General features: G+C 50.9%; 7 non-coding genes across 7 annotated transcripts; all 7 read right to left on the bottom strand.

The window, feature by feature from the left end:
* Positions 1 to 576: 576 nt before the first annotated feature.
* Trnat-ggu (transfer RNA threonine (anticodon GGU)) lies at positions 577 to 649 on the bottom strand. Its single transcript has one exon. It is a non-coding gene; the product is annotated as a tRNA-Thr (tRNA).
* Positions 650 to 2,428: 1,779 nt separating this feature from the next.
* Positions 2,429 to 2,501, bottom strand: Trnat-ggu (transfer RNA threonine (anticodon GGU)). The gene has a single exon. It is a non-coding gene; the product is annotated as a tRNA-Thr (tRNA).
* Positions 2,502 to 3,818: 1,317 nt separating this feature from the next.
* Trnat-ggu (transfer RNA threonine (anticodon GGU)) lies at positions 3,819 to 3,891 on the bottom strand. Its single transcript has one exon. It is a non-coding gene; the product is annotated as a tRNA-Thr (tRNA).
* A 2,705-nt stretch (positions 3,892 to 6,596) lies between these two features.
* On the bottom strand, positions 6,597 to 6,669 carry Trnat-ggu (transfer RNA threonine (anticodon GGU)). The gene has a single exon. It is a non-coding gene; the product is annotated as a tRNA-Thr (tRNA).
* Positions 6,670 to 14,946: 8,277 nt separating this feature from the next.
* Trnat-ggu (transfer RNA threonine (anticodon GGU)) lies at positions 14,947 to 15,019 on the bottom strand. The gene has a single exon. It is a non-coding gene; the product is annotated as a tRNA-Thr (tRNA).
* Positions 15,020 to 21,432: 6,413 nt separating this feature from the next.
* On the bottom strand, positions 21,433 to 21,505 carry Trnat-agu (transfer RNA threonine (anticodon AGU)). The gene has a single exon. It is a non-coding gene; the product is annotated as a tRNA-Thr (tRNA).
* A 2,704-nt stretch (positions 21,506 to 24,209) lies between these two features.
* Positions 24,210 to 24,282, bottom strand: Trnat-agu (transfer RNA threonine (anticodon AGU)). The gene has a single exon. It is a non-coding gene; the product is annotated as a tRNA-Thr (tRNA).

Raw genomic sequence — 24,282 nt, 5'->3', positions numbered from 1 at the left:
GAAAATAAGGGTCGGCAGTCAAGAAAACCACGGAAAGCAAAGGGGAGGTTGTGGTGGGTCATCGAAAGAGATGAAAAATATTTTGAGTCGAAAAGGAAGTGGTGAACAAATGCCCGCCGGGTGGGATCCGAACCCACGACCTCCAGAATACCGGTCTGGTGCGATAACCACTACGCTACCAGCGGGGCTGTTTTCCCAGCACTTTCTCGGGTATTTATGTTAAAGTATTTTTGTTTCCTGCACTTGGGGGTTGTAACCAGCGCCATTCGGACCGCTCGGGGTGAAGGGGTCCTTCTTTTTAACCCCCGGGCCGTGACTCGAGTGTCTACGACATGTCGAGAGTGTTCGACTAGCGTTAAACCCTCTTAAGCTCCCTTTGGCACCCAGACTGCCAGAACAGAGGCCCTCCATAAGCATGTAGCGAATCCGAAAATGGGAAATGAGTCGCTCCGTGAAATAAGACAGAAAATAAGGGTTGGCAGTCAAGAAAACCTCGGAAAGGAAAGCGGAGGTTGTGGTTGGTCATAGAAAGAGATGAAGAATTTTTTTGAGTCGGAAGAAAGTGGTGAAAAAATGCCCGCCGGGTGGGATCCGAACCCACGACCTCCAGAATACCGGTCTGGTGCGATAACCACTACGCTACCGGCGGGGCTGTTTCCCAATCACTTTCTGGGGTATTTATGTTAAGGTATTTTTGTTTCCTGCACTTGGGGGTGGTAGCCTGCGCCACTCGGACCACTCGGGGTGAAGGGGACCTTCTTTTTAACCCCCAGGCCGTGACTCGAGTGTCTACGACATGTCGAGAGTGGTCGACCAGTGTTGAACCTTCTTAAGCTCCCTTTGGCACCAAGACTGCCCAAACAGAGGCCATCCCTAAGCATGTAGCGAATCAAAAATTGGGAAATGAGGGCTCTATGAAATAAGACAGAAAATAGGGGTTGGAAGTCAAAAAAACCTTGGAAAGCAAAGGGGAGGTTGTGGTGGGTAATAGAAAGAGATGAAGAATTTTTTGAGTCGAAAAGCAAGTGGTGAAAAAATGCCCGCCGAGTGGGATCCGAACATGCGACCTCCAGAATACTGGTCTGGTGCGATAACCACTACGCTACCGGCGGGGCTGTTTCCCCATCACTTTCTCGTGTATTTATGTTAAGGTATTTGTGTTTCCTGCACTTGGGGGTGGTAGCCTGCGCCACTCGGACCACTCGGGGTGAAGGGTACCTTCTTTTTAACCCCCGGGCCGTGACTCGAGTGTCTACGACATGTCGAGGGTGGTCGACCAGCGTTGAACCCTCTTAAGCTCCCTTTGGCACCATGACTGCCAGAACAGAGGCCCTCGGTAAGCATGTAGCGAATCAGAAAATGGGAAATGAGGGGCTCCGTGAAATAAGACAGAAAATAAGGCTTGGCAGTCAAGAAAACCTCGGAAAGCAAAGGGGAGGTTGTGGTGGGTCATAGAAAGAGATGAAGAATTTTTTGAGTCGAAAAGAAAGTGGTAAACAAATGCCCGCCGGGTGGCATCCGAACCCATGACCTCCAGAATACTGGTCTGGTGCGATAACCACTACGCTACCAGCGGGGCTGTTTCCCCAGCACTTTCTCGGTATTTATGTTAAAGTATTTTTGTTTCCTGCACTTGGGGGTGGTAACCAGCGCCATTCGGACTGCTCGGGGTGAAGGGGACCTTCTTTTTAACTCCCGGGCCGTGACTCGAGTGTCTACGACATGTCGAGAGTGGTCGACCAGCGTTGAACTCTCTTAAGCTCCCTTTGGCACCAAGACTGCCAGAACAGAGGCCCTCGGTAAGCATGTAGCGAATCAGAAAATGGGAAATGAGGGGCTCCGTGAAATAAGACACAAAATAAGGCTTGGCAGTCAAGAAAACCTCGGAAAGCAAAGGGGAGGTTGTGGTGGGTCATAGAAAGAGATGAAGAATTTTTTGAGTCGAAAAGAAAGTGGTAAACAAATGCCCGCCGGGTGGCATCCGAACCCATGACCTCCAGAATACTGGTCTGGTGCGATAACCACTACGCTACCAGCGGGGCTGTTTCCCCAGCACTTTCTCGGTATTTATGTTAAAGTATTTTTGTTTCCTGCACTTGGGGGTGGTAACCAGCGCCATTCGGACTGCTCGGGGTGAAGGGGACCTTCTTTTTAACTCCCGGGCCGTGACTCGAGTGTCTACGACATGTCGAGAGTGGTCGACCAGCGTTGAACTCTCTTAAGCTCCCTTTGGCACCAAGACTGCCAGAACAGAGGCCCTCGGTAAGCATGTAGCGAATCAGAAAATGGGAAATGAGGGGCTCCATGAAATAACACACAAAATAAGGGTTGGCAGTCAAGAAAACCTCGGAAAGCAAAGCGGAGGTTGTGGTGGATCATAGAAAGAGATGAAGAATTTTTCGAGTCGAAAGAAAGTGGTGAAAAAATGCCCGCCGGGTGGGATCCGAACCCACGACCTCCAGAATACCGGTCTGGTGCGATAACCACTACGCTACCGGCGGGGCTGTTTCCCCATCACTTTCTCGGGTATTTATGTTAAGGTATTTTTGTTTCCTGCACTTGGGGGTGGTAGCCTGCGCCACTCGGACCACTCGGGGTGAAGGGGACCTTCTTTTTAACCCCCGAGCCGTGACTCGAGTGTCTACGACATGTCGAGAGTGGTCGACCAGCGTTGAACCCTGTTAAGCTCCCTTTGGCACCAAGACGGCAAGAACAGAGGCTCGCTAAGCATGTAGCGAATCAAAAAATGGGAAATGAGGGGCTCCGTGAAATAAGACTGAAAATAAGGGTTGGCAGTAAAAAAAACCTCGGAAAGCAAAGGGGAGGTTGTGGTGGGTCATAGAAAGAGATGAAGAATTTTTTGAGTCGAAAAGCAAGTGGTGAAAAAATGCCCACCGTGTGGGATCCGAACACGCGACCTCCAGAATACCGGTCTGGTGCTATAACCACTACGGTACCGGCGGGGCTGTTTCCCCAGCATTTTCTCGGGTAATAATGTTAAGGAATTTTTGTTTCCTGCACTTGGGGGTGGTAGCCTGCGCCACTCGGACAACTCGGTGTGAAGGGGACCTTCTTTTTAACCCCCGGGCCGTGACTCGAGTGTCTACGACATGTCGAGGGTGGTCGACCAGCGTTGAACTCTCTTAAGCTCCCTTTGGCACCAAGACTGCCAGAACAAAGGCCCTCGGTAAGCATGTAGCGAATCAGAAAGTGGGAAATGAGGGGCTCCGTGAAATAAGACAGAAAATAAGGGTCGGCAGTCAAGAAAACCACGGAAAGCAAAGGGGAGGTTGTGGTGGGTCATCGAAAGAGATGAAAAATATTTTGAGTCGAAAAGGAAGTGTTGAACAAATGCCCGCCGGGTGGGATCCGAAACCACGACCTCCAGAACACCGGTCTGGTGCGATAACCACTACGCTACTGACGGGGCCGTTTCCCCAGCACTTTCTCGGGTATTTATGTTAAGGTATTTTTGTTTCCTGCACTTGGTAGTGGTAGCCAGCGCCACTCGCACCAGTCGGGGTGAAGGGAACCTTTTTTTTAATCCCCGGGCCGTGACTCGAGTGTCTACGACATGTCGAGAGTGGTCGACCAGTGTTGAACCCTCTTAAGCTCCCTTTGGCACCAAGACTGCCAGAACAGAGGCCCTCCATAAGCATGTAGCGAATCCGAAAATGGGAAATGAGTTGCTCCGTGAAATAAGACAGAAAATAAGGGTTGGCAGTCAAGAAAACCTCGGAAAGGAAAGCGGAGGTTGTGGTTGGTCATAGAAAGAGATGAAGAATTTTTATGAGTCGAAAGAAAGTGGTGAAAAAATGCCCGCCGGGTGGGATCCGAACCCACGACCTCCAGAATACCGGTCTGGTGCGATAACCACTACGCTACCGGCGGGGCTGTTTCCCAATCACTTTCTGGGGTATTTATGTTAAGGTATTTTTGTTTCCTGCACTTGGGGGTGGTAGCCTGCGCCACTCGGACCACTCGGGGTGAAGGGGACCTTCTTTTTAACCCCCAGGCCGTGACTCGAGTGTCTACGACATGTCGAGAGTGGTCGACCAGTGTTGAACCTTCTTAAGCTCCCTTTGGCACCAAGACTGCCCAAACAGAGGCCCTCGCTAAGCATGTAGCGAATCAAAAAATGGGAAATGAGGGCTCCATGAAATAAGACAGAAAATAGGGGTTGGAAGTCAAAAAAACCTTGGAAAGCAAAGGGGAGGTTGTGGTGGGTCATAGAAAGAGATGAAGAATTTTTTGAGTCGAAAAGCAAGTGGTGAAAAAATGCCCGCCGGGTGGGATCCGAACATGCGACCTCCAGAATACTGGTCTGGTGCGATAACCACTACGCTACCGGCGGGGCTGTTTCCCCATCACTTTCTCGTGTATTTATGTTAAGGTATTTGTGTTTCCTGCACTTGGGGGTGGTAGCCTGCGCCACTCGGACCACTCGGGGTGAAGGGTACCTTCTTTTTAACCCCCGGGCCGTGACTCGAGTGTCTACGACATGTCGAGTGTGGTCGACCAGCGTTGAACCCTCTTAAGCTCCCTTTGGCACCAAGACTGCCAGAACAGAGGCCCTCGGTAAGCATGTAGCGAATCAGAAAATGGGAAATGCGTGGCTCCGTGAAATAAGACAGAAAATAAGGGTTGGCAGTCAAGAAAACATCGGAAAGCAAAGCTGAGGTTGTGGTGGGCCATAGAAAGACATGAAGAATTTTTTGAGTCGAAAGAAAGTGGTGAAAAAATGCCCGCCGGGTGGGATCCGAACCCACGACCTCCAGAATACCGGTCTGGTGCGATAACCACTACGCGACCGGCGGGGCTGTTTCCCCATCACTTTCTCGGGTATTTATGTTAAGGTATTTTTGTTTCCTGCACTTGGGGGTGGTAGCCTGCGACACTCGGACCACTCGGGGTGAAGGGGACCTTCTTTTTAACCCCCGAGCCGTGACTCGAGTGTCTACGACATGTCGAGAGTGGTCGACCAGCGTTGAACTCTGTTAAGCTCCCTTTGGCACCAAGACTGCCAGAACAGAGGCCCTCGGTAAGCATGTAGCGAATCAGAAAATGGGAAATGCGTGGCTCCGTGAAATAAGACAGAAAATAAGGGTTGGCAGTCAAGAAAACATCGGAAAGCAAAGCTGAGGTTGTGGTGGGCCATAGAAAGATATGAAGAATTTTTTGAGCCGAAAGAAAGTGGTGAAAAAATGCCCGCCGGGTGGGATCCAAACCCACGACCTCCAGAATACCGGTCTGGTGCGATAACCACTACGCTACAGCGGGGCTGTTTCCCCAGCACTTTCTCGGGTATATATGTTAAGGTATTTTTGTTTCCTGCACTTGGGGGTGGTAGCCTGCGCCAGTCGGACCACTCGGGGTGCAGGGGACCTTCTTTGTAACCCCCGGGCCGTGACTCGAGTGTCTACGACATGTCGAGAGTGGTCGACCAGCGTTGAACCCTCTGAAGCTCCCTTTGGCACCAAGACTGCCAGAACAGGGTCCCTCGCTAAGCATGGGGCGAATCAGAAAATGGGAAATGAGTGGCTCCGTGAAATAAGACAGAAAATAAGTGTTGGCAGTCAAGAAAACATCGGAAAGCAAAGCTGAGGTTGTGGTGGGCCATAGAAAGACATGAAGAATTTTTTGAGTCGAAAAGCAAGTGGTGAAAAAATGCCCGCTGGGTGGGATCCGAACATGCGACCTCCAGAATACTGGTCTGGTGCGATAACCACTACGCTACCGGCGTGGCTGTTTCCCCATCACTTTCTCGTGTATTTATGTTAAGGTATTTGTGTTTCCTGCACTTGGGGGTGGTAGCCTGCGCCACTCGGAACACTCGGGGTGAAGGGGACCTTCTTTTTAACCCCCAGGCCGTGACTCGAGTGTCTACGACATGTCGAGAGTGGTCGACCAGTGTTGGACCTTCTTAAGCTCCTTTTGGCACCAAGACTGCCCAAACAGAGGCCCTCGCTAAGCATGTAGCGAATCAAAAAATGGGAAATGAGGGCTCCATGAAATAATACAGAAAATAGGGGTTGGAAGTCAAAAAAACCTTGGAAAGCAAAGGGGAGGTTGTGGTGGGTCATAGAAAGAGATGAAGAATTTTTTGAGTCGAAAAGCAAGTGGTGAAAAAATGCCCGCCGGGTGGGATCCGAACATGCGACCTCCAGAATACTGGTCTGGTGCGATAACCACTACGCTACCGGCGGGGCTGTTTCCCCATCACTTTCTCGTGTATTTATGTTAAGGTATTTGTGTTTCCTGCACTTGGGGGTGGTAGCCTGCGCCACTCGGACCACTCGGGGTGAAGGGTACCTTCTTTTTAACCCCCGGGCCGTGACTCGAGTGTCTACGACATGTCGAGTGTGGTCGACCAGCGTTGAACCCTCTTAAGCTCCCTTTGGCACCAAGACTGCCAGAACAGAGGCCCTCGGTAAGCATGTAGCGAATCAGAAAATGGGAAATGCGTGGCTCCGTGAAATAAGACAGAAAATAGGGGTTGGCAGTCAAGAAAACATCGGAAAGCAAAGCTGAGGTTGTGGTGGGCCATAGAAAGACATGAAGAATTTTTTGAGTCGAAAGAAAGTGGTGAAAAAATGCCCGCCGGGTGGGATCCGAACCCACGACCTCCAGAATACCGGTCTGGTGCGATAACCACTACGCTACCGGCGGGGCTGTTTCCCCATCACTTTCTGGGGTATTTATGTTAAGGTATTTTTGTTTCCTGCACTTGGGGGTGGTAGCCTGCGCCACTAGGACCACTCGGGGTGAAGGGGACCTTCTTTTTAACCCCCGAGCCGTCACTCGAGTGCCTACGACATGTCGAGAGTGGTCGACCAGCGTTGAACCCTGTTAAGCTCCCTTTGGCACCAAGACTGCCAGAACAGAGGCCCTCGGTAAGCATGTAGCGAATCAGAAAATGGGAAATGCGTGGCTCCGTGAAATAAGACAGAAAATAAGGGTTGGCAGTCAAGAAAACATCGGAAAGCAAAGCTGAGGTTGTGGTGGGCCATAGAAAGACATGAAGAATTTTTTGAGTCGAAAAGCAAGTGGTGAAAAAATGCCCGCTGGGTGGGATCCGAACATGCGACCTCCAGAATACTGGTCTGGTGCGATAACCACTACGCTACCGGCGTGGCTGTTTCCCCATCACTTTCTCGTGTATTTATGTTAAGGTATTTGTGTTTCCTGCACTTGGGGGTGGTAGCCTGCGCCACTCGGAACACTCGGGGTGAAGGGTACCTTCTTTTTAACCCCCGGGCTGTCATTCAAATGTCTACGACATGTCGAGGGTGGTCGACCAGCGTTGAACCCTCTTAAGCTCCCTTTGGCACCAAGACTGCCAGAACAGAGGCCCTCGGTAAGCATGTAGCGAATCAGAAAATGGGAAATCAGGGGCTCCGTGAATAAAGACAGAAAATAAGGGTTGGCAGTCAAGAAAACCTCGGAAAGCAAAGGGGAGGTTGTGGTGGGTCATAGAAAGAGATGAAAAATATTTTGAGTCGAAATGAAAGTGGTGAACAAATGCCCGCCGGGTGGGATCCGAACCCACGACCTCCAGAATACCGGTCTGGTGCGATAACCACTATGCTACTGACGGGGCTGTTTCCCCAGCACTTTCTGGGGTATTTATGTTAAGGTATTTTTGTTTCCTGCACTTGGGGGTTGTATCAGCACCACTCGCACCAGTCGGGGTGAAGGGAACCTTCTTTTTATTCCCCGGGCCGTGACTCGAGTGTCTACGACATGTCGAGGGTGGTCGACCAGCGTTGAACCCTCTTAAGCTCCCTTTGGCACCAAGACTGCCAGAACAGGGGCCCTCGCTAAGCATGTAGCGAATCAGAAAATGGGAAATGAGGGGATCCGTGAAATAAGACAGAAAATAAGGCTTGGCAGTCAAAAAAACCTCGGAAAGCAAAGGGGAGGTTGTGGTGGGTCATGGAAAGAGATGAAGAATTTTTTGAGTCGAAAAGAAAGTGGTGAACAAATGCCCGCTGGGTGGGATCCGAACCCACGACCTCCAGAATACCGGTCTGGTGCGATAACCACTACGCTACTAGCGGGGCTGTTTCCCCAGCACTTTCTCGGGTATTTATGTTAAAGTATTTTTGTTTCCTGCCCTTGGGGGTTGTAACCAGCGCCATTCGGACCGCTCGGGGTGAAGGGTACCTTCTTTTTAACCCCCGGGCCGTGACTCGAGTGTCTACGACATGTCGAGAGTGGTCGACCAGTGTTGCACCTTCTTAAGCTCCCTTTGGCACCAAGACTGCCCGAACAGAGGCCCTCTCTAAGCATGTAGCGAATCAGAAAATGGGAAATGAGGGGCTCCGTGAAATAAGACAGAAAATTGGGGTTGGAAGTCAAAAAACCTTGGAAAGCAAAGGGGAGGTTGTGGTGGGTCATAGAAAGAGATGAAGAATTTTTTGAGTCGAAAAGCAAGTGGTGAAAAAATGCCCGCCGGGTGGGATCCGAACACGCGACCTCCAGAATACTGCTCTGGTGCGATAACCACTACGCTACCGGCGGGGCTGTTTCCCCATCACTTTCTCGTGTTTTTATGTTAAGGTATTTTTGTTTCCTGCACTTGGGGGTGGTAGCCTGCGCCAGTCGGACCACTCGGGGTGCAGGGGACCTTCTTTGTAACCCCCGGGCCGTGACTCGAGTGTCTACGACATGTCGAGAGTGGTCGACCAGCGTTGAACCCTCTGAAGCTCCCTTTGGCACCAAGACTGCCAGAACAGGGTCCCTCGCTAAGCATGGGGCGAATCAGAAAATGGGAAATGAGTGGCTCCGTGAAATAAGACAGAAAATAAGTGTTGGCAGTCAAGAAAACATCGGAAAGCAAAGCTGAGGTTGTGGTGGGCCATAGAAAGACATGAAGAATTTTTTGAGTCGAAAAGCAAGTGGTGAAAAAATGCCCGCTGGGTGGGATCCGAACATGCGACCTCCAGAATACTGGTCTGGTGCGATAACCACTACGCTACCGGCGTGGCTGTTTCCCCATCACTTTCTCGTGTATTTATGTTAAGGTATTTGTGTTTCCTGCACTTGGGGGTGGTAGCCTGCGCCACTCGGAACACTCGGGGTGAAGGGTACCTTCTTTTTAACCCCCGGGCCGTCACTCAAATGTCTACGACATGTCGAGGGTGGTCGACCAGCGTTGAACCCTCTTAAGCTCCCTTTGGCACCAAGACTGCCAGAACAGAGGCCCTCGGTAAGCATGTAGCGAATCAGAAAATGGGAAATCAGGGGCTCCGTGAATAAAGAGAGAAAATAAGGGTTGGCAGTCAAGAAAACCTCGGAAAGCAAAGGGGAGGTTGTGGTGGGTCATAGAAAGAGATGAAAAATATTTTGAGTCGAAATGAAAGTGGTGAACAAATGCCCGCCGGGTGGGATCCGAACCCACGACCTCCAGAATACCGGTCTGGTGCGATAACCACTATGCTACTGACGGGGCTGTTTCCCCAGCACTTTCTGGGGTATTTATGTTAAGGTATTTTTGTTTCCTGCACTTGGGGGTTGTATCAGCACCACTCGCACCAGTTGGGGTGAAGGGAACCTTCTTTTTATTCCCCGGGCCGTGACTCGAGTGTCTACGACATGTCGAGGGTGGTCGACCAGCGTTGAACCCTCTTAAGCTCCCTTTGGCACCAAGACTGCCAGAACAGGGGCCCTCGCTAAGCATGTAGCGAATCAGAAAATGGGAAATGAGGGGATCCGTGAAATAAGACAGAAAATAAGGCTTGGCAGTCAAAAAAACCTCGGAAAGCAAAGGGGAGGTTGTGGTGGGTCATGGAAAGAGATGAAGAATTTTTTGAGTCGAAAAGAAAGTGGTGAACAAATGCCCGCTGGGTGGGATCCGAACCCACGACCTCCAGAATACCGGTCTGGTGCGATAACCACTACGCTACTAGCGGGGCTGTTTCCCCAGCACTTTCTCGGGTATTTATGTTAAAGTATTTTTGTTTCCTGCCCTTGGGGGTTGTAACCAGCGCCATTCGGACCGCTCGGGGTGAAGGGTACCTTCTTTTTAACCCCCGGGCCGTGACTCGAGTGTCTACGACATGTCGAGAGTGGTCGACCAGTGTTGCACCTTCTTAAGCTCCCTTTGGCACCAAGACTGCCCGAACAGAGGCCCTCTCTAAGCATGTAGCGAATCAGAAAATGGGAAATGAGGGGCTCCGTGAAATAAGACAGAAAATTGGGGTTGGAAGTCAAAAAACCTTGGAAAGCAAAGGGGAGGTTGTGGTGGGTCATAGAAAGAGATGAAGAATTTTTTGAGTCGAAAAGCAAGTGGTGAAAAAATGCCCGCCGGGTGGGATCCGAACACGCGACCTCCAGAATACTGCTCTGGTGCGATAACCACTACGCTACCGGCGGGGCTGTTTCCCCATCACTTTCTCGTGTTTTTATGTTAAGGTATTTTTGTTTCCTGCACTTGGGGGTGGTAGCCTGCGCCACTAGGACCACTCGGGGTTGAGGGTACCTTCTTTTTAACCCCTGGGCCGTGACTCGAGTGTCTACGACATGTCGAGGGTGGTAGACCAGCGTTGAACCCTCTTAAGCTCCCTTTGGCACCAAGACTGCCAGAACAGAGGCCCTCGGTAAGCATGTAGCGAATCAGAAAATGGGAAATGAGGGGCTCCGTGAATAAAGACAGAAAATAAGTGGTGGCAGTCGAGAAAACCTCGGAAAGCAAAGGGGAGGTTGTGGTGGGTCATAGAAAGAGATGAAAAATATTTTGAGTCGAAAAGAAAGTGGTGAACAAATGCCCGCCGGGTGGGATCCGAACCCACGACCTCCAGAATACCGGTCTGGTGCGATAACCACTACGCTACTTACGGGGCTGTTTCCCCAGCACTTTCTCGGGTATTTATGTTAAGGTATTTTTGTTTCCTGCACTTGGGGATGGTAGCCTGCGCCACTCGGACCACTCGGGGTGAAGGGGACCTTCTTTTTAACCCCCGGGCCGTGACTCGAGTGTCTACGACATGTCGAGAGTGTTCGACCAGCGTTGAACCTTCTTAAGCTCCCTTTGGCACCAAGACTGCCCGAACAGAGGCCCTCGCTAAGCATGTAGCGAATCAGAAAATGGGAAATGAGGGGCTCCGTGAAATAAGACAGAAAATAGGGGTTGGAAGTAAAAAAAACCTTGGAAAGCAAAGGGGAGGTTGTGGTGGGTCATAAAAAGAGATGAAGAATTTTTTGAGTCGAAAAGCAAGTGGTGAAAAAATGCCCGCCGGGTGGGATCCGAACACGCGACCTCCAGAATACTGGTCTGGTGGAATAACCACTACGCTAACGGCGGGGCTGTTTTCCCATCACATTCTCGTGTATTTCTGTTAAGGTATTTTTGTTTGCTGCACTTGGGGGTGGTAGCCTGCGTCACTCGGACCACTCGGGGTGAAGGGTACCTTCTTTTTAACCCCTGGGCCGTGACTCGAGTGTCTACGACATGTCGAGGGTGGTCGACCAGCGTTGAACCCTCTTAAGCTCCCTTTGGCACCAAGACCGCCAGAACAGAGGCCTTCGGTAAGCATGTAGCGAATCAGAAAATGGGAAATGAGGGGCTCCGTGAATAAAGACAGAAAAAAAGGGTTGGCAGTCAAGAAAACCTCGGAAAGCAAAGGGGAGGTTGTGGTGGGTCACAGAAAGAGATGAAAAATATTTTGAGTAGAAAAGAAAGTGGTGAACAAATGCCCGCCGGGTGGGATCCGAACCCACGACCTCCAGAATACCGGCCTGGTGCGATAACCACTACGCTACTGACGGGGCTGTTTCCCCAGCACTTTCTCGTGTATTTATGTTAAGGTATTTTTGTTTCCTGCACTTGGGGGTGGTAGCCTGCGCCACTCGGACCACTCGGGGTGAAGGGTACCTTCTTTTTAACCCCCGGGCCGTGACTCGAGTGTCTACGACATGTCGAGAGTGTTCGACCAGCGTTAAACACTCTTAAGCTCCCTTTGGCACCCAGACTGCCAGAACAGAGGCCCTCCCTAAGCATGTAGCGAATCAGAAAATGGGAAATGAGGGGCTCCGTGAAATAAGACAGAAAATAGGGGTTGGAAGTCAAAAAAATCTTGGAAAGCAAAGGGGAGGTTGTGGTGGGTCATAAAAAGAGATGAAGAATTTTTTGAGTCGAAAAGCAAGTGGTGAAAAAATGCCCGCCGGGTGGGATCCGAACACGCGACCTCCAGAATACTGGTCTGGTGCGATAACCACTACGCTACCGGCGGGGCTGTTTCCCCATCACTTTCTCGTGTATTTATGTTAAGGTATTTTTGTTTCCTGCATTTGGGGGTGGCAGCCTGCTAGAGTCGAACCACTCGGGGTGAAGGGTGCCTTCTTTTTAACCCCCGGGCCGTGACTCGAGTGTCTACGACATGTCGAGGGTGGTCGACCAGCGTTGAACCCTCTTAAGCTCCCTTTGGCACCAAGAGTGCCAGAACAGAGGCCCTCGGTAAGCATGTAGCGAATCAGAAAATGGGAAATGAGGGGCTCCGTGAAATAAGACAGAAAATAAGGGTTGGCAGTCAAGAAAACCTCGGAAAGCAAAGGGGAGGTTGTGGTGGGTCATAGAAAGAGATGAAAAATATTTTGAGTCGAAAAAAAAGTGGTGAACAAATGCCCGCCGGGTGGGATCCGAACCCACGACCTCCAGAATACCGGTTTGGTGCGATAACCACTACGCTACTGACGGGGCTGTTTCCCCAGCACTTTCTCGGGTATTTATGTTAAGGTATTTTTGTTTCCAGCAAAGGGGGTGGTAGCCAGCGCCACTCGCACCAGTCGGGGTTCACTGAAGGTAAGCTTCTTTTTAACCCTCGGGCCGTCACTCAAATGTCTACGACATGTCGAGGGTGGTCGACCAGCGTTGAACCCTCTTAAGCTCCCTTTGGCACCAAGACTGCCAGAACAGAGGCCCTCGGTAAGCATGTAGCGAATCAGAAAATGGGAAATGAGGGGCTCCGTGAATAAAGATAGAAAATAAGGGTTGGCAGTCAAGAAAACCTCGGAAAGCAAAGCGGAGGTTGTGGTGGGTCATAGAAAGAGATGAAAAATATTTTGAGTCGAAAAGAAAGTGGTAAACAAATGCCCGCCGGGTGGCATCCGAAACCACGACCTCCAGAATACTGGTCTGGTGCGATAACCACTACGCTACCACCGGGGCTGTTTCCCCAGCACTTTCTCGGTATTTATGTTAAAGTATTTTTGTTTCCTGCACTTGGGGGTGGTAACCAGCGCCATTCGGACTGCTCGGGGTGAAGGGGACCTTCTTTTTAACTCCCGGGCCGTGACTCGAGTGTCTACGACATGCCGAGAGTGGTCGACCAGCGTTGAACCCTCTTAAGCTCCCTTTGGCACCAAGACTGCCAGAACAGAGGCCCTCGATAAGCATGTAGCGAATCAGAAAATGGGAAATGAGTGGCTCCGTGAAATAAGACAGAAAATAAGGCTTGGCAGTCAAGAAAACCTCAGAAAGCAAAGGGGAGGTTGTGGTGGGTCATAGAAAGAGATGAAGAATTTTTTGAGTCGAAAAGAAAGTGGTGAACAAATGCCCGCCGGGTGGGATCCGAACCCACGACCTCCAGAATACCGGTCTGGTGCGATAACCACTACGCTACTGACGGGGCTGTTTCCCCAGTATTTTCTCGGGTATTTATGTTAAGGTATTTTTGTTTCCTGCACTTGGGGGTGGTAGCCTGCGCCACTCGGACCACTCGGGGTGAAGGGGACCTTCTTTTTAACCCGCGGGCCGTGACTCGAGTGTCTACGACATGTCGAGAGTGGTCGACCAGCGTTGAACCCTCTTAAGCTCCCTTTGGCACCAAGACGGCCAGAACAGAGGCCCTCGCTAAGCATGTAGCGAATCAAAAAATGGGAAATGAGGGGCTCCGTGAAACAAGACCGAAAATAAAGGTTGGCAGTAAAAAAAACTTCGGAAAGCAAAGGGGAGGTTGTGGTGGGTCATAGAAAGAGATGAAGAATTTTTTGAGTCGAAAAGCAAGTGGTGAAAAAATGCCCGCCGTGTAGGATCCGAACACGCGACCTCCAGAATACCGGTCTGGTGATATAACCACTACGCTACCGGCGGGGCTGTTTCCCCATCACTTTCTCGTGTATTTATGTGAAGGTATTTTTGTTTCCTGCACTTGGGGGTGGTAGCCTGCACGACTCGGACCACTCGGGGTGAAGGGTACCTTCTTTTTAACCCCCGGGCCGTGACTCGAGTGTCTACGACATGTCGAGGGTGGTCGACCAGCGTTGAACCCTCTTAAGCTCCCTTTGGCACCAAGACTGCCAGAACAGAGGCCCTCGGTAAGCATGTAGCGAATCAGAAAATGGGAAATGAGGGGCTCCGTGAAATAAGACAGAAAATAAGGCTTGGCAGTCAAGAAAACCTCGGAAAGCAAAGGGGAGGTTGTGGTGGGTCATAGAAAGAGATGAAAAATATTTTGAGTCGAAAAGAAAGTGGTGAACAAATGCCCGCCGGGTGGGATCCGAACCCACGACCTCCAGAATACCGGTCTGCTGCGATAACCACTACGCTACTGACGGGGCTGTTTCCCCAGCATTTTCTCGGGTATTAATGTTAAGGAATTTTTGTTTCCTGCACTTGGGGGTGGTAGCCTGCGCCACTCGGACCACTCGGTGTGAAGGGGACCTTCTTTTTAACCCCCGGGCCGTGACTCGAGTGTCTACGACATGTCGAGGGTGGTCGACCAGCGTTGAACTCTCTTAAGCTCCCTTTGGCACCAAGACTGCCAGAACAGAGGCCCTCGGTAAGCATGTAGCGAATCAGAAAATGGGAAATGAGGGGCTCCGCGAAATAAGACACAAAATAAGGGTTGGCAGTCAAGAAAACCTCGGAAAGCAAAGCGGAGGTTGTGGTGGATCATAGAAAGAGATGAAGAATTTTTCGAGTCGAAAGAAAGTGGTGAAAAAATGCCCGCCGGGTGGGATCCGAACCCACGACCTCCAGAATACCGGTCTGGTGCGATAACCACTACGCTACCGGCGGGGCTGTTTCCCCATCACTTTCTCGGGTATTTATGTTAAGGTATTTTTGTTTCCTGCACTTGGGGGTGGTAGCCTGCGCCACTCGGACCACTGGGGGTGAAGGGGACCTTCTTTTTAACCCCCGAGCCGTGACTCGAGTGTTTACGACATGTCGAGAGTGGTCGACCAGCGTTGAACCCTGTTAAGCTCCCTTTGGCACCAAGACGGCCAGAACAGAGGCTCGCTAAGCATGTAGCGAATCAAAAAATGGGAAATGAGGGGCTCCGTGAAATAAGACCGAAAATAAGGGTTGGCAGTAAAAAAAACCTCGGAAAGCAAAGGGGAGGTTGTGGTGGGTCAAAGAAAGAGATAAAGAATTTTTTGAGTCGAAAAGCAAGTGGTGAAAAAATGCCCGCCGTGTGGGATCCGAACACGCGACCTCCAGAATACCGGTCTGGTGCGATAACCACTACGCTACTGACGGGGCTGTTTCCCCAGCCCTTTCTCGGGTATTTATGTTAAGGTATTTTTGTTTCCTGCACTTGGGGGTGGTAGCCAGCGCCACTCGCACCAGTCGGGGTGACGGGAACCTTCTTTTTAATCCCCGGGCCGTGACTCGAGTGTCGACGACATGTCGAGAGTGGTCGACCAGCGTTGAACCCTCTTAAGCTCCCTTTGGCACCAAGACTGCCAGAACGGGGGCCCTCGCTAAGGATGTAGCGAATCAGAAAGTGGGAAATGAGGGGCTCCGTGAAAAAGGACAGAAAAAAAGTATTGGCAGTCAAGAAAACCTCGGAAAGCAAAGGGGAGGTTGTGGTGGGTCATGGAAAGAGATGAAGAATTTTTTGAGTCGAAAAGAAAGTGGTGAACAAATGCCCGCTGGGTGGGATCCGAACCCACGACCTCCAGAATACCGGTCTGGTGCGATAACCACTACGCTACTAGCGGGGCTGTTTCCCCAGCACTTTCTCGGATATTTATGTTAAAGTATTTTTGTTTCCTGCACTTGGGGGTTGTAACCAGCGCCATTCGGACCGCTCGGGGTGAAGGGTACCTTCTTTTTAACCCCCGGGCCGTGACTCGAGTGTCTACGACATGTCGAGAGTGTTCGACCAGCGTTAAATCCTCTTAAGCTCCCTTTGGCACCCAGACTGCAGAACAGAGGCCCTCCATAAGCATGTAGCGAATCCGAAAATGGGAAATCAGTGGCTCCGTGAATTAAGACAGAAAATAAGGGTTGGCAGTCAAGAAAACCTCGGAAAGCAAAGCGGAGGTTGTGGTGGGTCATAGAAAGAGATGAAGAATTTTTTTGAGTCGAAAGAAAGTGGTGAAAAAATGCCCGCCGGGTGGGATCAGAACCCACGACCTCCAGAATACCGGTCTGGTGCGATAACCACAACGCTACAGGCGGGGCTGTTTCCCCATCACTTTCTCGGGTATTCATGTTAAGGTATTTTTGTTTCCTGCACTTGGGGGTGGTAGCCTGCGGCACTCGGACCACTCGGGGTGAAGGGGACCTTCTTTTTAACCCCCGGGCCGTGACTCGAGTGTCTACGACATGTCGAGAGTGGTCGACCAGTGTTGCACCTTCTTAAGCTCCCTTTGGCACCAAGACTGCCCGAACAGAGGCCCTCGCTAAGCATGTAGCGAATCAGAAAATGGGAAATGAGGGGCTCCGTGAAATAAGACAGAAAATAGGGGTTGGAAGTCAAAAAACCTTGGAAAGCAAAGGGGAGGTTGTGGTGGGTCATAGAAAGAGATGAAAAATATTTTGAGTCGAAAAGAAAGTGGTGAAAAAATGCCCGCCGGGTGGGATCCGAACACGCGACCTCCAGAATACTGGTCTGGTGCGATAACCACTACGCTACCGGCGGGGCTGTTTCCCCATCACTTTCTCGTGTTTTTATGTTAAGGTATTTTTGTTTCCTGCACTTGGGGGTGGTAGCCTGCGCCACTCGGACCACTCGGGGTGAAGGGTACCTTCTTTTTAACCCCTGGGCCGTGACTCGAGTGTCTACGACATGTCGAGGGTGGTAGACCAGCGTTGAACCCTCTTAAGCTCCCTTTGGCACCAAGACTGCCAGAACAGAGGCCCTCGGTAAGCATGTAGCGAATCAGAAAATGGGAAATGAGGGGCTCCGTGAATAAAGACAGAAAATAAGTGTTGGCAGTCAAGAAAACCTCAGAAAGCAAAGGGGAGGTTGTGGTGGGTCATAGAAAGAGATGAAAAATATTTTGAGTCGAAAAGAAAGTGGTGAACAAATGCCCGCCGGGTGGGATCCGAACCCACGACCTCCAGAATACCGGTCTGGTGCGATAACCACTACGCTACTTACAGGGCTGTTTCCCCAGCACTTTCTCGGGTATTTATGTTAAGGTATTTTTGTTTCCTGCACTTCGGGGTGGTAGCCTGCGCCACTCGGACCACTCGGGGTGAAGGGGACCTTCTTTTTAACCCCCGGGCCGTGACTCGAGTGTCTACGACATGTCGAGGGTGGTCGACCAGCGTTGAACCCTCTTAAGCTCCCTTTGGCACCAAGACCGCCAGAACAGAGGCCTTCGGTAAGCATGTAGCGAATCAGAAAATGGGAAATGAGGGGCTCCGTGAATAAAGACAGAAAATAAGGGTTGGCAGTCAAGAAAACCTCGGAAAGCAAAGGGGAGGTTGTGGTGGGTCATAGAAAGAGATGAAAAATATTTTGAGTCGAAAAGAAAGTGGTGAACAAATGCCCGCCGGGTGGGATCCGAACCCGCGACCTCCAGAATACCGGTCTGGTGCGATAACCACTACGCTACTGACGGGGCTGTTTCCCCAGCACTTTCTCGTGTATTTATGTTAAGGTATTTTTGTTTCCTGCACTTGGGGGTGGTAGCCTGCGCCACTCTGACCACTCGGGGTGAAGGGTACATTCTTTTTAACCCCCGGGCCGTGACTCGAGTGTCTACGACATGTCGAGAGTGTTCGACCAGCGTTAAACACTCTTAAGCTCCCTTTGGCACCCAGACTGCCAGAACAGAGGCCCTCCCTAAGCATGTAGCGAATCAGAAAATGGGAAATGAGGGGCTCCGTGAAATAAGACTAAAAATAGGGGTTGGAAGTAAAAAAAATCTTGGAAAGCAAAGGGGAGGTTGTGGTGGGTCATAAAAAGAGATGAAGAATTTTTTGAGTCGAAAAGCAAGTGGTGAAAAAATGCCCGCCGGGTGGGATCCGAACACGTGACCTCCAGAATACTGGTCTGGTGCGATAACCACTACGCTACCGGCGGGGCTGTTTCCCCATCACTTTCTCGTGTATTTATGTTAAGGTATTTTTGTTTCCGGCACTTGGGGGTGGTAGCCTGCTACACTCGAACCACTCGGGGTGAAGGGTACCTTCTTTTTAACCCCCGGGCCGTGACTCGAGTGTCTACGACATGTCGAGGATGGTCGACCAGCGTTGAACCCTCTTAAGCTCCCTTTGGCACCAAGAGTGCCAGAACAGAGGCCCTCGGTAAGTATGTAGCGAATCAGAAAATGGGAAATGAGGGGCTCCGTGAAATAAGACAGAAAATAAGGGTTGGCAGTCAAGAAAACCTCGGAAAGCAAAGGGGAGGTTGTGGTGGGTCATAGAAAGAGATGAAGAATTTTTTGAGTCGAAAAGAAAGTGGTGAACAAATGCCCGCCGGGTGGGATCCGAACCCACGACCTCCAGAATACCGGTCTGGCACGATAACCACTACGCTACCGGCGGGGCTGTTTCCCATCACTTTCTCGGGTATTTATGTTAAGGTATTTTTGTTTCCTGCACTTGGGGGTGGTAGCCTGTGACAGTCGGACCACTCGGGGTGCAGGGGACCTTCTTTGTAACCCCCGGGCCGTGACTCGAGTGTCTACGACATGTCGAGAGTGGTCGACCAGCGTTGAACCCTCTGAAGCTACCTTTGGCACCAAGACTGCCAGAACAGGGTCCCTCGCTAAGCATGTGGCGAATCAGAAAATGGGAAATGCGTGGCTCCGTGAAATAAGACAGAAAATAAGGGTTGGCAGTCAAGAAAACATCGGAAAGCAAAGCTGAGGTTGTGGTGGGCCATAGAAAGACATGAAGAATTTTTTGAGTCGAAAGAAAGTGGTGAAAAAATGCCCGCCGGGTGGGATCCGAACCCACGACCTCCAGAATACCGGTCTGGTGCGATAACCACTACGCTACCAGCGGGGCTGTTTCCCCAGCACTTTCTCGGGTATTTATGTTAAAGTATTTCTGATTCCTGCACTTGGGGGTGGTAACCAGCGCCATTCGGACCGCTCGGGGTGAAGGGGACCTTATTTTTAACCCCCGGGCCGTGACTCGAGCGTCTACGACATGTCGAGAGTGGTCGACCAGCGTTGAACCCTCTTAAGCTTCCTTTGGCACCAAGACTGCCAGAACAGAGGCCCTCGCTAAGCATGTACCGAATCAGAAAATGGGAAATGAGTGGCTCCGTGAAATAAGACAGAAAATAAGGGTTGGCAGTCAAGAATACCTCGGAAAGCAAAGCGGAGGTTGTAGTGGATCATAGAAAGAGATGAAAAATTTTTTGAGTCAAAAAGAAAGTGGTGAACAAATGCCCGCCAGGTGGGATCCGAACCCACGACCTCCAGAATACCGGTCTGGCACGATAACCACTACGCTACCGGCGGGGCTGTTTCCCATCACTTTCTCGGGTATTTCTGTTAAGGTATTTTTGTTTCCTGCACTTGGGGGTGGTAGCCTGCGCCAGTCGGACCACTCGGGGTGCAGGGGACCTTCTTTGTAACCCCCGGGCCGTGACTCGAGTGTCTACGACATGTCGAGAGTGGTCGACCAGCGTTGAACCCTCTGAAGCTCCCTTTGGCACCAAGACTGCCAGAACAGGGTCCCTCGCTAAGCATGGGGCGAATCAGAAAATGGGAAATGAGTGGCTCCGTGAAATAAGACAGAAAATAAGGGTTGGCAGTCAAGAAAACATCGGAAAGCAAAGCTGAGGTTGTGGTGGGCCATAGAAAGACATGAAGAATTTTTTGAGTCGAAAGAAAGTGGTGAAAAAATGCCCGCCGGGTGGGATCCGAACCCACGACCTCCAGAATACCGGTCTGGTGCGATAACCACTACGCTACAGCGGGGCTGTTTCCCCAGCACTTTCTCGGGTATTTATGTTAAAGTATTTCTCATTCCTGCACTTGGGGGTGGTAACCAGCGCCATTCGGACCGCTCGGGGTGAAGGGGACCTTATTTTTAACCCCCGGGCCGTGACTCGAGCGTCTACGACATGTCGAGAGTGGTCGACCAGCGTTGAACCCTCTTAAGCTCCCTTTGGCACCAAGACTGCCCAAACAGAGGCCCTCGCTAAGCATGTAGCGAATCAAAAAATGGGAAATGAGGGGCTCCATAAAATACGACAGAAAATAGGGGTTGGAAGTCAAAAAAACCTTGGAAAGCAAAGGGGAGGTTGTGGTGGGTCATAGAAAGAGATGAAGAATTTTTTGAGTCGAAAAGCAAGTGGTGAAAAAATGCCCGCTGGGTGGGATCCGAACATGCGACCTCCAGAATACTGGTCTGGTGCGATAACCACTACGCTACCGGCGGGGCTGTTTCCCCATCACTTTCTCGTGTATTTATGTTAAGGTATTTGTGTTTCGTGCACTTGGGGGTGGTAGCCTGCGCCACTCGGACCACTCGGGGTGAAGGGTACCTTCTTTTTAACCCCCGGGCCGTGACTCGAGTGTCTACGACATGTCGAGGGTGGTCGACCAGCGTTGAACCCTCTTAAGCTCCCTTTGGCACCAAGACTGCCAGAACAGAGGCCCTCGGTAAGCATGTAGCGAATCAGAAAATGGGAAATGAGGGGCTCCGTGAATAAAGACAGAAAATAAGGGTTGGCAGTCAAGAAAACCTCGGAAAGCAAAGGGGAGGTTGTGGTGGGTCATAGAAAGAGATGAAAAATATTTTGAGTCGAAAAGAAAGTGGTGAACAAATGCCCGCCGGGTGGGATCCGAACCCACGACCTCCAGAATACCGGTCTGGTGCGATAACCACTATGCTACTGACGGGGCTGTTTCCCCAGAACTTTCTGGGGTATTTATGTTAAGGTATTTTTGTTTCCTGCACTTGGGGGTGGTATCAGCACCACTCGCACCAGTCGGGGTGAAGGGAACCTTCTTTTTATTCCCCGGGCCGTGACTCGAGTGTCTACGACATGTCGAGAGTGGTCGACCAGCGTTGAACCCTCTTAAGCTCCCTTTGGCACCAAGACTGCCAGAACAGGGGCCCTCGCTAAGCATGTAGCGAATCAGAAAATGGGAAATGAGGGGCTCCGTGAAATAAGACAGAAAATAAGGCTTGGCAGTCAAGAAAACCTCGGAAAGCAAAGGGGAGGTTGTGGTGGGTCATAGAAAGAGATGAAGAATTTTTTGAGTCGAAAAGAAAGTGGTAAACAAATGCCCGCCGGGTGGCATCCGAACCCACGACCTCCAGAATACTGGTCTGGTGCGATAACCACTACGCTACCAGCGGGGCTGTTTCCCCACACTTTCTCGGTATTTATGTTAAAGTATTTTTGTTTCCTGCACTTGGGGGTGGTAACCAGCGCCATTCGGACTGCTCGGGGTGAAGGGGACCTTCTTTTTAACTCCCGGGCCGTGACTCGAGTGTCTACAACATGTCGAGAGTGGTCGACCAGCGTTGAACCCTCTTAAGCTCCCTTTGGCACCAAGACTGCCAGAACAGAGGCCCTCGCTAAGCATGTAGCGAATCAGAAAATGGGAAATGAGTGGCTCCGTGAAATAGGACAGAAAATAAGGGTTGGCAGTCAAGAAAACCTCGGAAAGCAAAGCGGAGGTTGTGGTGGGTCATAGAAAGAGATGAAAAATTTTTTGAGTCAAAAAGAAAGTGGTGAACAAATGCCCGCCGGGTGGGATCCGATCCCACGACCTCCAGAATACCGGTCTGGCGCGATTACCACTACGCTACCGGCGGGGCTGTTTCCCATCACTTTCTCGGGAATTTATGTTAAGGTATTTTTGTTTCCTGCACTTGGGGGTGGTAGCCTGCGCCAGTCGGACCACTCGGGGTGCAGGGGACCTTCTTTGTAACCCCCGGGCCGTGACTCGAGTGTCTACGACATGTCGAGAGTGGTCGACCAGCGTTGAACCCTCTGAAGCTCCCTTTGGCACCAAGACTGCCAGAACAGGGTCCCTCGCTAAGCATGGGGCGAATCAGAAAATGGGAAATGAGTGGCTCCGTGAAATAAGACAGAAAATAAGGGTTGGCAGTCAAGAAAACATCGGAAAGCAAAGCTGAGGTTGTGGTGGGCCATAGAAAGACATGAAGAATTTTTTGAGTCGAAAGAAAGTGGTGAAAAAATGCCCGCCGGGTGGGATCCGAACCCACGACCTCCAGAATACCGGTCTGGTGCGATAACCACTACGCTACAGCGGGGCTGTTTCCCCAGCACTTTCTCGGGTATTTATGTTAAAGTATTTCTCATTCCTGCACTTGGGGGTGGTAACCAGCGCCATTCGGACCGCTCGGGGTGAAGGGGACCTTATTTTTAACCCCCGGGCCGTGACTCGAGTGTCTACGACATGTCGAGAGTGGTCGACCAGCGTTGAACCCTCTTAAGCTCCCTTTGGCACCAAGACTGCCCAAACAGAGGCCCTCGCTAAGCATGTAGCGAATCAAAAAATGGGAAATGAGGGGCTCCATGAAATACGACAGAAAATAGGGGTTGGAAGTCAAAAAAACCTTGGAAAGCAAAGGGGAGGTTGTGGTGGGTCATAGAAAGAGATGAAGAATTTTTTGAGTCGAAAAGCAAGTGGTGAAAAAATGCCCGCTGGGTGGGATCCGAACATGCGACCTCCAGAATACTGGTCTGGTGCGATAACCACTACGCTACCGGCGGGGCTGTTTCCCCATCACTTTCTCGTGTATTTATGTTAAGGTATTTGTGTTTCGTGCACTTGGGGGTGGTAGCCTGCGCCACTCGGACCACTCGGGGTGAAGGGTACCTTCTTTTTAACCCCCGGGCCGTGACTCGAGTGTCTACGACATGTCGAGGGTGGTCGACCAGCGTTGAACCCTCTTAAGCTCCCTTTGGCACCAAGACTGCCAGAACAGAGGCCCTCGGTAAGCATGTAGCGAATCAGAAAATGGGAAATGAGGGGCTCCGTGAATAAAGACAGAAAATAAGGGTTGGCAGTCAAGAAAACCTCGGAAAGCAAAGGGGAGGTTGTGGTGGGTCATAGAAAGAGATGAAAAATATTTTGAGTCGAAAAGAAAGTGGTGAACAAATGCCCGCCGGGTGGGATCCGAACCCACGACCTCCAGAATACCGGTCTGGTGCGATAACCACTATGCTACTGACGGGGCTGTTTCCCCAGCACTTTCTGGGGTATTTATGTTAAGGTATTTTTGTTTCCTGCACTTGGGGGTGGTATCAGCACCACTCGCACCAGTCGGGGTGAAGGGAACCTTCTTTTTATTCCCCGGGCCGTGACTCGAGTGTCTACGACATGTCGAGAGTGGTCGACCAGCGTTGAACCCTCTTAAGCTCGCTTTGGCACCAAGACTGCCAGAACAGGGGCCCTCGCTAAGCATGTAGCGAATCAGAAAATGGGAAATGAGGGGCTCCGTGAAATAAGACAGAAAATAAGGCTTGGCAGTCAAGAAAACCTCGGAAAGCAAAGGGGAGGTTGTGGTGGGTCATAGAAAGAGATGAAGAATTTTTTGAGTCCAAAAGAAAGTGGTAAACAAATGCCCGCCGGGTGGCATCCGAACCCACAACCTCCAGAATACTGGTCTGGTGCGATAACCACTACGCTACAACCGGGGCTGTTTCCCCAGCACTTTCTCGGTATTTATGTTAAAGTATTTTTGTTTCCTGCACTTGGGGGTGGTAACCAGCGCCATTCGGACTGCTCGGGGTGAAGGGGACCTTCTTTTTAACTCCCGGGCCGTGACTCGAGTGTCTACGACATGTCGAGAGTGGTCGACCAGCGTTGAACCCTCTTAAGCTCCCTTTGGCACCAAGACTGCCAGAACAGGGGCCCTCGCTAAGCATGTAGCGAATCAGAAAATGGGAAATGAGGGGCTCCGTGAAATAAGACAGAAAATAAGGCTTGGCAGTCAAGAAAACCTCGGAAAGCAAAGGGGAGGTTGTGGTGGGTCATAGAAAGAAATGAAGAATTTTTTGAGTCGAAAAGAAAGTGGTAAACAAATGCCCGCCGGGTGGCATCCGAACCCACGACCTCCAGAATACTGGTCTGGTGCGATAACCACTACGCTACCAGCGG

This window comes from Haemaphysalis longicornis, unplaced genomic scaffold (assembly GCF_048455015.1).
Source record: "Haemaphysalis longicornis isolate Haplotype H1 unplaced genomic scaffold, Haemaphysalis longicornis Haplotype H1 scaffold_8, whole genome shotgun sequence".
NCBI lineage: Eukaryota > Metazoa > Arthropoda > Arachnida > Ixodida > Ixodidae > Haemaphysalis > Haemaphysalis longicornis.
Note: the sequence above shows the minus strand (reverse complement) of the source record. Positions and strands in the feature narration are given on the sequence as shown.